Source organism: Trachypithecus francoisi, unplaced genomic scaffold, assembly GCF_009764315.1.
Source record: "Trachypithecus francoisi isolate TF-2019V2 unplaced genomic scaffold, Tfra_2.0 Lachesis_group15, whole genome shotgun sequence".
Taxonomy (NCBI): domain Eukaryota; kingdom Metazoa; phylum Chordata; class Mammalia; order Primates; family Cercopithecidae; genus Trachypithecus; species Trachypithecus francoisi.
The window spans coordinates 8,665,257-8,679,925 of NW_022681460.1; the positions used below are offsets into that span (position 1 = coordinate 8,665,257).

The window sequence follows — 14,669 nt, forward strand, 5'->3', positions numbered from 1 at the left end:
GAATCATGAGTTCCTTTAAGTTGCTAGATTTACTACAAAAGTACATCTATAATCTAAATAGTTCTATGTAAAATCTAGTAGGAAACCGAGAGGCTACTTCAGGACCCATGGGATAGGAACTGAGCTGGCGCGCTGCATCCCGCGTACCCTTTCTCTACCTCTGTGTCCACTGTCGTGGGTGCTAGCCTCGGACACAACTTAGTTATCCATACAATGAGGCAGAAGTTGCAGACTTATCTCACTTCTTAACAGTTGCATAACCAAACTCCAGGCCTGTTCTGCTCACTCCATCCACACCTGCTCACCCGGTCAGCCGAGGGCAGTCTATGGGAGACAGCTGCTGTGAGGGAGAACTCAGGTACTGTTCGCACCAATGAAGGGAGATATGGAAGTGTCAAGACTGAAGACCAGGAAAAAAAACAAATGCTAATGGTCCTAGAACAGCATCAGGTTATAGCTGGAGACTAGATTTTAGTCAAAACCTTTTCTTTTGCATTTTTCTAGGCTAGGGATTAGTACCTCATATTATAAGCTACCTAACTAATCTTAAAACAGCTTCATTCCCTTATTAAAATGAGCCTTTCAGAAGATAGTAAGCAAGAGGATTAGGAAATCGCTCAGGCCTCCGGGCAAGCACTTCAGTGAGAAGTCATTCGGCCACCCAGAGACTGTATCTGGGTGGTGCCCCATTCCAGGGATCACGGCTTCTTAGGCTGCCCTGGCTTTATAAGACATGTTCAGTGCTACCAGGTCAATCAGAAAGGGGGGCTCTTCTTAGAGTGGGCATGGGCTCCATCTCCTACGTACCAGTTGTTCCACAGCACACAGTAGATGTTGCATTGTCTGCAGTGAACTAATTCTATGTGACCTTGGGCAAGTATGTCTATCTCATTAGGTTTCATATTGACTGCAGCCTGGGGATCATCATAATACCTATAGTACAGTGGTCCTCAATCGGCTGGGTGTGGGGGACACTCACGGTCGCCTCCCACCCTCAGCCAGACATTTGGCAATGGTTGGAGTCATCTTTGGTCGTCCCAAGTGGGAGAAGGCTGCCGGCATCTAGTGAGTAGGAGTAGAAATGCTGCTGGAGACCCTGCAGGGCACAGGCGCCGTCACAAAGCTTTCTCCAGCTAGACCGTGGAGAATGGGGAGGGTGAGACGCCCTGCTCCAGGATGACACATGTCATTGTGTCACACTGTGTGGCTGTAAGGCACCATGAAGGCCTTAGAAATCGGCCTGTATGACAGCTCTGCGGGTATACACTGATACTGATCTTATTTTTTTTTGAAGATGGCATCTCTGACTCCCAGGCTGCAGTGCAGTGGCGGGATCTCTGTTTCTGGCATCGCTCTGTCTCCCAGGCTGGAGTGCAGTGGCGTGATCTCACCTCACTGCAACCTCTGCCTCCCGGGTTCAAGCGGTTCTCCTGCCTCAGCCTCCCTAGTAGCTGGGACTATAGGCACCCACCACCACGCCCAGCTAATTTTTGTATTTTTACTAGAGACAGGGTTTCACTCTGTTGGCTAGGATGGTCTCGATCTCCTGACCTTGGGATCTGCCCACCTCGGACTCCCAAAGTGTTGGGATTACAGGCGTAAGCCAGCGCATCCAGCTGATATTGATCTTTACCATCTGAAAAGCAACACTATTATTCTCATGGCCACACTTCTGTTCAATAAAGTACTAAGATATTTTCAAAATATGTGTTTCTATGGGTGTCCATAAAGCTATTTTTATTTTGAGTTTTAAAACATCAGACATCCCTACTATACATTTGCATTTCTCTTGAACTTACTTTTTTGCAGAAATGATTGCTAATTGAAAAGTGTCAAGAATAACTAATGGGGCACTAATGACTTGAAAAGGAAGAAACGTGAATCTAGTAATGTGTTCAATTGGTAAATGTATACAATCCTACATGGGAGAAACTTCCACATGAGGACAGAATCAAGACAGCCAGACAGGTCGCTGAATCCCAGAGCATGGGGGCCTTCCTGAGGGAGTCCCAAGAGGTCCTTGTGTGTCCCCAGTCATTTGGCATGGCCCAAAGTGGCTGCTGCTATTGGAAGCCTTCTCTGCAGGGACTTGGACCAGGGACAGACTTGGGCTGTGGTAGGAAAGGGCTATGGCAGACCCTCTTCCACCTCCGTCTCCCTGTTTCCCTCCCTGAGCCTGTTTCTTCTGGATTCTGAATAGGGCACCAAGCCAGCTGACATTTACCTGCACAATATGATTAAAGGAATCCACCCAGATTATATTTCATTCCCACTCATGAGACTGGACAATAAGAGTCCACAAAATGTAAGAGAGGCAAAGAGCATTTCTGCTGCTTGTGCACAGAACCACTGCTCCCTCGCCAAGTTCACTGTTGATCATCTTGAAATGCCTTTCCTTGAAATGCAGGGCTAATGTTATGAAAATCAGGAACCTCCACGGAGCCTGGGATTTTTCTGCTGTCAGTTGACTTGTCAAGGTGGTTTTGGGAGCAGAACCCAAGACAATGCTATTTCTTCCCTCTGTCACTTCATGTGGATTTTGTGCTGGATATGTGAGGAGGAAGCCAATGATCTGTAAGCAGCTGACATGTCACATGTACTTAGAAATACATCTGGACAACTAACAGCTTCACGTCCAATCAACATCATTCTTGTGGTAGAGGTCAGTTTTTAATACAGTGCTTTTATTTTTCTTTCATTGTGTTTTGTTTTGCTAATGCTGTTTCTCTAGTTGTTTGCATCTCTTGGTTAGAAAGTAGTTCCTAATGAGGCTGAATATGTGAGTTCAATCCCCTTATGGGCCAGTTAGCTGTTCTTTCTTGGTTCTTGCAGGACCATATAATAGTTACTGCAGAGCTGATGCTTCCTGTTGATAAAAAGGGATCTGGATAACAGTGAGATGAACCAGAATGTGGAACTTGGCCAGCCTGTGTTTTGATGATCTGGTCCCTTGCTGTGGCTGGGGAGCAGGGTCATAGGAAAGGGAGACTTTTGGCCACCTTCCTCTCCAGGCTACACTTCTTTCTTCTCCTTGATATACTGGATGTCATTAGAAGGAGGTTGTGGACAAAGCAAACAGAATCCCATGCTAAGGATTTTGTATTTATTCTTCAGGCAGCAGAGAGACATTTAACACTGACAGTGTCTCACTCCCATAGTCATACAGTATTTTTCACAATAGCCAAGATAGGAACCATCCTAGGTGTCCTCCAGTGGATGAATGAGTAAAGTATATGTGGTATTTGTATGCAATGGAATACTATTCAGCCTTGAAAACAAAGGAAATCCTGTCGTTTGCAACAACATGGATGGCCCTGGAGGATACTACATTAGATGAAAAAAGCCAGACACAGAAAGACATACTACATGATCTCACATGTGGAATCTAAAAAAGTTGAACTCAAAGAAATAAAGTGGTGGTTACAGGAGGCTGGGGATGGGGGACTCGGGAGATGTTGGCCAAATGGCACAAAATTTCAGTTAGGAGAAATAAGCTCAAGAGGTTTACTATACATCATGGTGACTGTAGTTAATAATAATATAATGTGTACTTGAAAATTGCTAAGAGTAGACTTTAAGCATTCTCGCCATTAAAAACTCATAAGTATGTGAGGTAATACATTTGTTAGCTGAATTAGCTTTGATGTAGCCATTTCACAATGGGTGCAAATATCAAAGCACCATGTTGTATACCATGAATATATACAACTTTTATGTTTCAATTTCAAAAAAGAAAATGTAAAAAGAAATGTAAAAAGAATGTAAAAAGAAATGCCTTGCATCAAGTAGCAGTGGCCCACCGACACCTTGTTATTAGTAAAACAAAGGTAGGCCAGGTGCGGTGGCTCACGCCTGTTATCCCAACACTTTGGGAGTCCGAGGCGGGCAGTTCACGAGGTCAGGAGATCGAGACCATCCTGGCTAACACGGTGAAACCCCATCTCTACTAAAAATACAAAAAAATTAGCTGGGCTTGGTGGTGGGCACCTGTAGTTCCAGCTACTCGGGAGGTTGAGGCAGGATAATGGCATGAACCAGGGAGGTGGAGCTTGTAGTGAGCTGAGATCGCACCACTGCACTCCAGCCTGGGCGACAGAGCAAGACTCTGTCTCAAAAAAAAAAAGGTAAGCGACACACTAGGAGAGACAGGAACACGCAGCAGAGACTCTGGTTTCGGGGCCAAAGGGGCAACCCCAGTCCTTAACTGTGGGGCATGGTTTCGGGCAAATTGATTTTTACCTTGCTGAGCCTTACTGACCTCACCCTACAAGTGGGACAGTAAGGTGTAACCTATACGAATTGCTATGGGAGGTGAATAAGAGATTTGGTAGTAGGGACAAAGTGACCAGTGTAGCTGAAGCAGGGCGCCAACATGAATATGACCCAGCTCCTGGCCAAGCTACGGACATGGCAAGAGGCAGATCCCTAGCTCTGCAAACTTGTTCACTTGCTACATACATTATATTCCCATCCTCGGTTCTTGTATTGGCATTTATTTTTTTTTGGCATTTAGTGCTAAGTGGCATGAAGGTTAAAGACTTGGGGTCCTCATACACAGGTCCCCAAAGCTCTGGTGCCTTCAGATTGCATCTTCACCAGACTCTGGGAGTGGAGGAGCTGGGCTGCAGCTTCCCTTTGCTTTCTTTGCTCTCTGGGGCAAACTGCAGGGGCGTCTTTCCACAAAGTTTTCTGCAGAGGCCTTTGCAGGGCCTACCCTGAGAGTGGCTTCCTGAGCCTTAGTATCCACCTGGCAGGGGGCAAGGCCACCAGCAGGGCTCTCTAGGCCAAAGCAACCTCAGGAAACCTGTTTCAATTCATGTCAGTCTGACATAACCCAATTGTCTGATCCTCAGACTGCAGGGAGCACAGAGAACCTAAAGATAAGTGAGAACTGCCAAAAGCTGATTCATCAAAATGTCTCCAAGGGAACAACAACAGCAACAAAACTGTCACAAAATACAATGCTACCAGTACAGTTTACTCAGAGGAGAGCCCTGTAGACTAGACTGTGGTTGGCAAAGGAGCTTATGGGTGCAAAAGTGCTTGCACTTTGCCGCCAGTGCTTCTTACTATGCTGCTGTTATTGCTGTTTTGTTTGTTTGTTTTTTTGTTTTTTTTGTTTTCAGTCTGGCTCTGTCACCCAGACTGAACTGCAATAGTGCGATCTCGGCTCACTGCAACCTCCACCTCTCAGGTTCAAGTGATTTTCCTGCCTCAGCCTCCCAAGTAGCTGGGATTACAGGTGCACGCCACTACACCTGGCTAATTTTTGTATTTTTAGTAGAGACAAGTTTCACCATGTTGGCCAGGCTGGTCTTGAACTCCTGACCTCAAGGGATCCACCCACCTTGGCCTCCCAAAGTGCTGGAGTTACAGGTATGAGCCATCACAACCGGCTCTTCTTTTTTTTTTTTTTTTTTGACATGGTGTCTCACTTTGTTGCCAGACTAGAGCGCAATGGCATGATCTCAGCTCCCTGCAACCTCCATCTCCCAGGTTAAAGTGATTCTCCCACCTCAGCCTCCCAAGTAGCTGGGACTATAGGCACCTGCCACCAGGCCCAACTAATGTTTTTTTTGTTGCTATATTTTTAGTAGAGATAGGGGTTTGTCATGTTGGACAGGCTGGATTCGAACTCCTGACCTCAAGTGATCCACCCAACTCAGCCTCCCAAAGTGCTGGGAGACAGAGTGCCTAGCCTGTTCTGCATATTCTTTAGTGCCTTGTCTCAACCCAGCACAGTGAGAGGCAGCCAGTGAGAAACAGAGGGGCTGGAAGCAGAGCTGACACCTGTGGGAGGGGCAGGAAAAGCAAACCAGCAGCCCCTTTGGGCAGAAGCACAGTGGCGTGAGGTCGGTGGGCCCATAGGAAGCAGCCAGCCCTAGATTGCTCCCAAGGGTCTGCTGTGCTCTTGTGCAGTGCTGTTCACCATAAAGACCCTCAACCACAGAATCCTATTTGTAATACTCTTGGGAACAGGATGTCACATCAAAGGTTCACTCAAATAAGACTAAAAATGTTTTGGTGCTTTATGTAGGGTCCATTTTCTGAAAGTGCCAGAAAAATGAGAAATTATTAAGCTAAATAGTTATTAGTAAGGCTTTATTGTGGCTTGATTGACTAATTTTTGAATTCTTTGAGGAGAGGAACAGTGTGCGTTATTTCTGTTATTGCCTACAGTATTTTGCAGGTTACTCAGAAGTTGTGCGGCAAGTAAGGTTTGATTGAAAGGAAATCTTTCTATTTATTCAGATTTTTATTTTCAAAACACAGAGGTCTTTTATTCCTTTATTCCTAAGGTCTTGAGCTGTTCATCACACAGAATAATTATGTATGTAATATGTGAATGAAAACCAGTGTAATTTCAAACTCATTAGCAAAGCAGTGGCACTCTAGAAAAGGCAAAGTCAGTAAACTTGGTAGTGATCAGTAAAGCTGGTAATTTAATAGTCAAAACTTGGTAGAAATAGAATTATGTTGTCCTTTAGTTTCCAACTTTGAGCAAATGGACTACAATTTAAAAAGTAAAATCAAAGGCTGGGTGTGGTGGCTCACACCTGTAGTCCCAGAACTTTGGGAGGCCAAGATGGGTGGATCACCTGAAGTCATGAGTTCAAGAGCAGCCTGGCCAACATAGTGAAACCCCATCTCTACTAAAAATACAAAAATTAGCCAGGTGTGGTGGCACACACCTGTAGTCCCAGCTACTCAGGAGGCTGAGGCACAAGAATCGCTTGAACCAGGGAAGCAGAGGTTTCAGTGAGTCGAAATCATGCCACTGCGCTCCAGCGTGGGCAAGATGGAGACTCTGTCTCAAAAAAAAAAAAAAAAGTAAAATCAATTGAGGTGAATACAAGATAGAGCCCTAATATCTAGTCTAAATTGATTATATTTTTAAAAATTCAATGACACAGTTATATAGATACAAGTATCCTCTGAATACCTACCTGCAGTGATAATTTGCTCAGATTCTGAAAACCCATCTTTCAATTGCCTTCTGGTAATTGCAGTAAAACTCAAACCCATTGGAAAATCTCAGTTCCCTAGACTCTGTCTGATCTGAGAGGAAAATAACATGTGAAAACGATAGCATCTGCAGGCTCTTCAGATGAACAGAGCCCCTTCCATGGCTCATGCTCACTGTGATTAAGTGTGAGTGGGAAGGCATGGGGTGTTGTTAAGGACCCGCTTATCTGAGATGTGATAAGATGTGTTAATTAAAGGAAAATGGTTTGGCCATGAATCCATGTAAGTTAGGCAGACGGAATTTTTCTGGCTTCCTTTATATATGTCATAGTCCTCCAAGCTCATTCCCTACCTACAATTCAGCGTCCCCATTGTGAAGAGCAGGCATCAGGTGTCCACTTGGACGTGGTGCTGTGTCATCTTATTGAGCTATATTCTTGTCCTGCCAATGCAAATCAAAATTACACACTGTGGGATTTAGATTTCCAGAAGAGAGAAGAACATAAGTCTTCCTGTTTGGGAGGCTATTTCAATCCTGCATTTTTGCATGACTTTCTCCTCTAAAACTCGTTCAGCGTGTCCATTCCTACATGCCTCTCTGTTTAATTGGTGCTGTCAGAAAGGCTACCAAGCAAATGTATTTAATGTCTTTGGGAAAAGAAGTTATGGGTTAAGGCCTCTGCCAGATTCAATCTTTGTTTTGGCATGATTCAAAAATTTGCGTTGTGGCCATCTGTCTAGAATTGACTGGATGGAACAAGGAACCTTGCCCTGCATCTGAGATGGGTTGGTCACCACCTTCCATGGGAAAAAAATGGCAATGGATAAAACGTGGGTGCAGACGTCCACAAATAGAACTTTTAGGAACCTTCACTTTTGCATTTGTACATTAATGAGTTTTCTGCAACAAGAAGCAGAAATACACTATTTTTGCTATAGTCATCATATGCATATGCCTATGTGTGTATAAATAGATGCATGTATTCTGTATTTATCAAGCTTAACTCAAAATGGAGCCTACCAAAATAAAGCTCATTTTTATACTATCATTATCCAAGCTGATAATTTTAAAAATAAATTTTCTTTTGTTTTAAAATTTGTCTTAAATATGATTTTTCTACTTTTTACATGAATTTCATTTATTTCTCTAATTCCTTGTCTTGAGTTTCAGAGCAGTGACCCAAGGTCATCCATACTGACATATTTTGATATGAATCTTTGTGGTGATGATAATAGCTACAGTAATGAGGGCTCCTACCTGCTAGATTGCTAGGCTTTTTTATTTCTGTCAGATGCTTTGCATTTTAGCCAGGGTCCTCGAGAGAGCAGAGCTTGAGGCAAGAGTGAGAGGCGTTGACACTTTCTTTGGGAAGTGGAAGCCCGGGATGGCTAGGGTGAAAAATAGAGGGGAATGAAGGCAAGGAAACATGAGAGGCAATCCGACGCATTCCTGCCAGCCGCAGTTTCAGGGTCCCTAAAGAGCCACAGTTGGTCTTTGGCAGGTGTGTTTGTATGACACAGAGGACTCTTAGTAAAAACTTGCAAGGAAGAAAGCACAACTTGGACCAGCCCTCAGAAGGCAAGGAGAAGGGAAGGAGGCCTTTATCTACCCAGAATCCTCCCATCTCCCAGTACTATGGATCAAGGTGTGTCCCACAGGGAGCAGACGCTCTTGCATTTCCAGTTCACATCACATTTCCTTGCACTTGCCCAGGAAGCAAAATCCCATGCCCAAAAGATCAAGAGATTTCATTCTAGCTTGGGAGTAGAGGGGAAGCTCCATGCTGAAAAGGCCCCTGTGTGGGGCTGAGGGCCAGTAAACCCAGGAGTAACTTGGATAAAGTTAAATCTCTGAAGAGTTTGACAAGGACACTTCCTGGAAAGGGACATGGCCGTGAGCAGCCCAGACCAGAAGGATTTTAGAAATATTGACGAGGCCAAGGGGTCCTGAGGAGGTGCTTAGTTAAGCAGAAACAAGTTCAGATTTTGTGGGAATCTTAAATTACACCATTTGGGAGACCTTCTTTTTTTTTGTTTTTGTTTTTGTTTTTTTTGAGACAGAGTCTTGCTCTGTCACCCAGGCTGGAGTACAGTGGTGTGATCCCCGCTCACTGCAAGCACCATCTTCTGGGTTCACGCCATTCTCCTGCCTCAGCTTCCTAAGTAGCTGGGACTACAGGTGCATGTCACCACACCCGGCTAATTTTTGTATTTTTAGTAGAGACGGGGTTTCACCACATTGGCCAGGCTGGTCTCGAACTCCTAACCTCGTGATCCACCCGCCTCTGCCTCCCAAAGTGCTGGGAATACAGGCGTGAGCCACTGCGCCTGGCCAGACCTTCTTTAAGAAACAGAATACAAAAGTATTATTATAATTGAGAATAAGAAAATTACAACAGATTATAAATTTTAAAAATTCAGTAGATACCAGGAAAATCATACTTTTAGAAAAATAACATATTTCAATTTTCTTGCTGCATGCTATCCCCTTTAATACTCTTTTTCCTATGATTTTTGGTCAGATGCCTCTTGGCATATGACTTTTATTATATTGCTTTGTATAAAAAGAACAGAAAATAATTCAGTCTTCCAAGCATAGTCGATTACAATTTATCTTTATGGATGGTTTTGAAAAGTACCTTTTAGTTTTACAAAGGATTGGAAATATGACAACTTTGAGGCTTGTTTTCAAATTTGAGGTAACCTCTAATAATTTTCCATTATTTCTGGTGTGTAACATTGCAGAGCATTTCAAGTCTTATTGCATAGTGACTGCTCTGACATATTTGATCAATTGACAAAACTCACCAATGGATATGTTCAATATGTCCTTTGTGTTGGCATATTATGAAATGATTGTTATCTTTGTCAATGTTAGTATATCATGTCAAATCAGGAAAACATTTAAATCTTTTTTTCAATGTGGCCCTATGATTATTTCTCTTAATTAGCAAATACTTGAATGGCCTGTTCATTGCTAGATACAGTTCATTATTAATGGATAAATGTAGCAATTTAGTCACTGGAATATGGTACTTGCTTCTGCAGGGATTTTGTTAGGATGTGGCAATTTGTGTACTGTTTTCACTGGAGCCCAGATTTCTTTGGTTTGAGATGTTTCAGATACAGTAAGACATGATCTAGTACATTTGGGTGTATAAATCATCCAACTTCATAACTGACACATTCACTGTAGTATTTATTTCTACAGGTTTCTGCACTTTAAGTGTGGGAATACTGGTAAATTCTATCTCAAGTGGTTTCCATTAAAAGAAACAAAAAGCATACGTGATTCATTTGTGTTTATGCACAAGGCCTTATCAAGTATATTCTTGGCCAAAATGAACTTCTATTTGACAAGGTATTGATGAGAATTGCATCTTGTACTTATGACTTGGCGCATCTAATGATTGAAAGAATTATCCACAGACAGGCTTCTGGCTCCCTAAACTTCAAACCTTCTTCCTTTTCCTCCATCCACACATTTCAGGTGCTGGGTGCCACATCAGAACTCTGATCCTCCGTACTTTGTGGCATTGGGTGGGTGTGTTGACACAGTCTGTGCTAGGAGGATCCCTGGAAGCCATTCTTACACTGAAACACCTGGGAATATGTTATTTCAATGAAGAAATAACTGTAAACTCCATGTGATACCTCACTAAATGGCAGGCAAACTGCCCGTATACAGCTCAGCTTCCCAAATACCCATTACCACTCCAAGGCCGCCTGATACAGGGGGATTCTACCAGAGGTAGTGCTGCAGTGGAAAGGGGCATCTGTCCTAAGCAACAGCTGTGAACGTATCTTCTTAAATATTGGAGAATACATAGCCATGTGATCACCCTGCTCAGTCCTCAGTAGTCCTCCTGACAGGCCCAAGCAAGTGAACAACCCTGAAGCTTCAGCAGTTCACAGAAAACCTTCCTCAGGGCGCGGGGTTTGCACACCCAGGGAGTGTGCACCTAAATATTTGTATCTGCAATCATGAAACCTGACTTGCCAAATGTGGCTTTAATGGGATATCTTCACATTTTAAAAGATGAGATTTTGAGATTATTTTCTATTAAAGCAAAGCTGTAATACCATCCTTTTGGCCAATGAAAGCAGCAAGAAGTTAGGTTTTTATTTTTCTTTACTGAAAATGAGAAAAATATCTTCTTCTCCTAGGGTAACTTTAGTGCCAAATGTTTCATATACTTATCGACAGGATTTGTAAGATTCGTTTGTTTGGATTCCTCCTAGTGTCCATGATGCACCCACCCCACCACACCCACAACCACACCCACGCGTTGCCTTTGAGTGAAAGTTGCATAGGATAAGGAATTATTAAGCTAATTTATGAATAGATGAATGAATGGAATTTATCTCATGATTTTCTGCTGACAGGAAATTCTATTTATTTCATAAAGAAGTACATGCCAGTAGGAAAAAAAAGCCCCAGGATGGGCACAGTGGCTCACACCTGCAATCCCAATACTTTGGGGGAACAAGGCAGAGGGATCACTTGAGCCCAGGAGTTTGAGATTAGCCTGGGCAACAAAGCAAGACTCCATCTCTAAAAAAAAAAAAAAAATTAGCCTGGCATAGTGGCATGTGCTTGTGGTCCCAGCTACTTCGGAAGCTGAGTTGGGAGGATCACTTGAGCCCAGGAGGTCAAGGCTGCAGAGCCACATTCATGCTGCTGGACTCCAGCCTGGATGACAAAGCAAAACCCTATCTCAAAAAATAAACAAATAATAAGTAGATCAGTTAAAAAATTGTCAAAGGATACAAGTAAACAAACCAATTAAAAAATTGGCAAAGGATACAATTAGGTTAAGTTGAAGATGATAGAAAATTTATGGTAAAAGGATTTCTAACAAGACAAACATTTAATTCTCACGTAAACAATGTCCAGAGGTAAATGGTCAATGACTGGTAAGTTGGTTTCTGTAACATTATCACGATCTGAGACCCCTCTGGTTTGTTACTGTAACATCTAAAATATTTCTTTTTTTTTTTTTTTTACTGATAAACATCTATTTATTTATTTTTAATTTTTTTTTAAATTATACTTTAAGTTCTAGGGTACATGTGCATAACGTGCAGGTTTGTTACATATGTATACTTGTGCCATGTTGGTGTGCTGCACCCATCAACTCGTCAGCACCCATTATTTCATCATTTATATCAGGTATAACTCCCAATGCAATCCCTCCCCCCCGCCCCCTTTTTTTTTTTGAGACAAAGTTTCACTCTGCTGTCCAGACTAGAGTGCAGTGGTGCAACCTCGGCTCACTGCAACCTCTGCTTCCCGGGTTCAAGAGATTCTCCTGCCTTAGTCTCCTGAGTACCTGGGATTACAGGCACACACCACCACACCTGACTAATTTTTGTATTTTTAGTTGAGACAGGGTTTCGCCATGTTGGCCAGGCTGGTGAACTCCTGACCTCAGGTGATCCTCCCGCCTCACCCTCCCAAAGTGCTGGGATTACAGGCATGAACCACTAAACCCGGCCATATCTGTCTTTTATTCATCATCCAAGATGTATGCCTCAGCTTCTGCTGTTGCATTGACATTCCAACAACTAGGAAAGATATGTACTTTTCCTTTAAAAACACTTTCTGTAAGTGTTATAGCAAACCCTTTTCCTCATGTCCCATTGCCCAGTGTTTAGTCACTTGAGTATCCCTAACTTTAAAAGAGACTGGGCAATGTTGTCTTCATCCTGTATGACCGACCGCATGTCCCATTAAAAATTGGGATGTTATTGCTAAGAAAGACTGAGTGAGTGAATATTAGGGAACAGCTAATGGTCTGAGCTCCAGATATAAATAAACCATTATCAATAGAAATGTCAACAGCCAAGCAACTTAAAAAGTGAACTCACTAGTAATTTTAAAGATACTAGGGGCCAGGCAGGTGGATCACCTGAGGTTAGGAGTTCGAGACCAGCCTAGCCTACATGGTGAAACCCCGTCTCTTCTAAAATTACAAAAATCAGCTGGGAATGGTGACACCCGTCTGTAGTCCCAGCTACTGGGGAGGCTGAGGCAGGAGAATCACTTCAACCTGGGTGGCAGAGATGGCAGTGAGCCAAGATCGCACCACTGCACTCCAGCCTGGGCGACAGAGCGAGACTGAGTCTCAAAAAAAACAACAACAAAAAAAAAAAAAAAAAAAGAAGAGAAAGAAAGAGAACAAAGAAAGAAAAGAAAGAGAACACCAGTGGAAATATTTTCCAAAAGTGAAGCAGAAAGAAAATACTCAGTCAAGGCTGTAGGGATGTAAGTTCTCTCCTGTGCTATTTTGGGGATTTAAAGTAGTAGGGAACATTAGAAGGAAAATTTGACATTGCCTGTGAAAATGAACGTATGATCACTTTTTCCTGAAAGTTAACACTTCTAGATACGTTTCTTAAAGAAGATAGAAGTGTACTAAGCTGTTTTATACAACGTTATTTGTAATAGTGAAAGTCTGGATAAAAAAAATAACCCTTTTCTCGGGATGGGCTAAACACATTTTTATATAGCCGTATAATTATAGCCAGACATTAATAAGAATGATGATTATGTACTGATTTGGAAAGATCTCCAAGATGGACCGATATGCACAGAATAATTCCGCCTGTACTTTTAAAAGTTTTATGCTTAAATACATTCTATACTTCAGACTAGTGTCACTTGCTATGTTGGTGGAGGACAAAGAGTGAGTATGTTTGGGGGTTTTTGGTAATTGGGGGATTTTACTTTTTGCTTTATATAATTATTATTAGTATTTTTACTAACATGTAATACACATAGTCATTCACTGCTATTAACCATGTGGTGGGCTTTTTGTCCATTTTTTAGCTGCATAAATGTGTATGCATATCTATGTTTGTGAATTATTGTATTCATAAGATAATATAGATAGAATCATGCTATACAGAGAGTTTTGTATTGATTTTATTACATAGTGTCATTTTGGGAGTATTTTCCAAAGGCATTTACACTTCAAAGGTTTATTTTAATGATCGTCTTCATACAAATACTATGTTATATATAACCACTTCCAATTCTTGAAAATTTAAGTTGTTTGCAATTTAAAAATATATTTGTAAATAATTGTTTATATATTTATACTTATAAATATATAAGCCTATAAATGAATATATAATTATATAATTTTATTTATGAATAAAATTGTATACTTATAAAAATTGCTATTTATAACAAAAATTTTATTAATACATTTTTTATAAATACTTATATTTGTATATTGTATACTATATATTATGTAATTATATTTGTAATATTTGTTTATATATTTTATATTTATTTGTAACTTTTATAAAGTAAATGTGAATAAAATTTTTATTTTTAAATTATAAAAAGTATATAGTATATATTATATAAATATTTATAAACATATAAACTTCAACATTATAAATGAAAATATAAATATTTTTTAAATTATTTATAATAAACATCTTTATACACCATCTTTGCCCATATATTTTATTGTCACAGGAGAGATTATTACTAGGAGTTGTTGTGTTGAAAGTTATAAATTTTTTAAAACTCTTGACACAAATTATATTACCAGTTTGTTTTTCAGAAAGGTTTTGCTAATTTATATTCCCACCAGCAATGTATGAGTGAACCCATCTTGCCAGAGCTAACCACCATTGAATTTTCTTATTTTTAGCAAGATTGTAAATTTGATGAGCAAAATGCTGTC

At 41.3% G+C, this 14,669-nt stretch overlaps 1 protein-coding gene across 2 annotated transcripts in view; it reads left to right on the top strand.

Annotated features, from left to right (window-relative positions):
• Window positions 1-14,669, top strand: part of PRKN (parkin RBR E3 ubiquitin protein ligase) — a 1,404,897-nt gene that overhangs the window by 909,366 nt on the left and 480,862 nt on the right. The gene's annotated exons all lie outside the window — the stretch shown is intronic.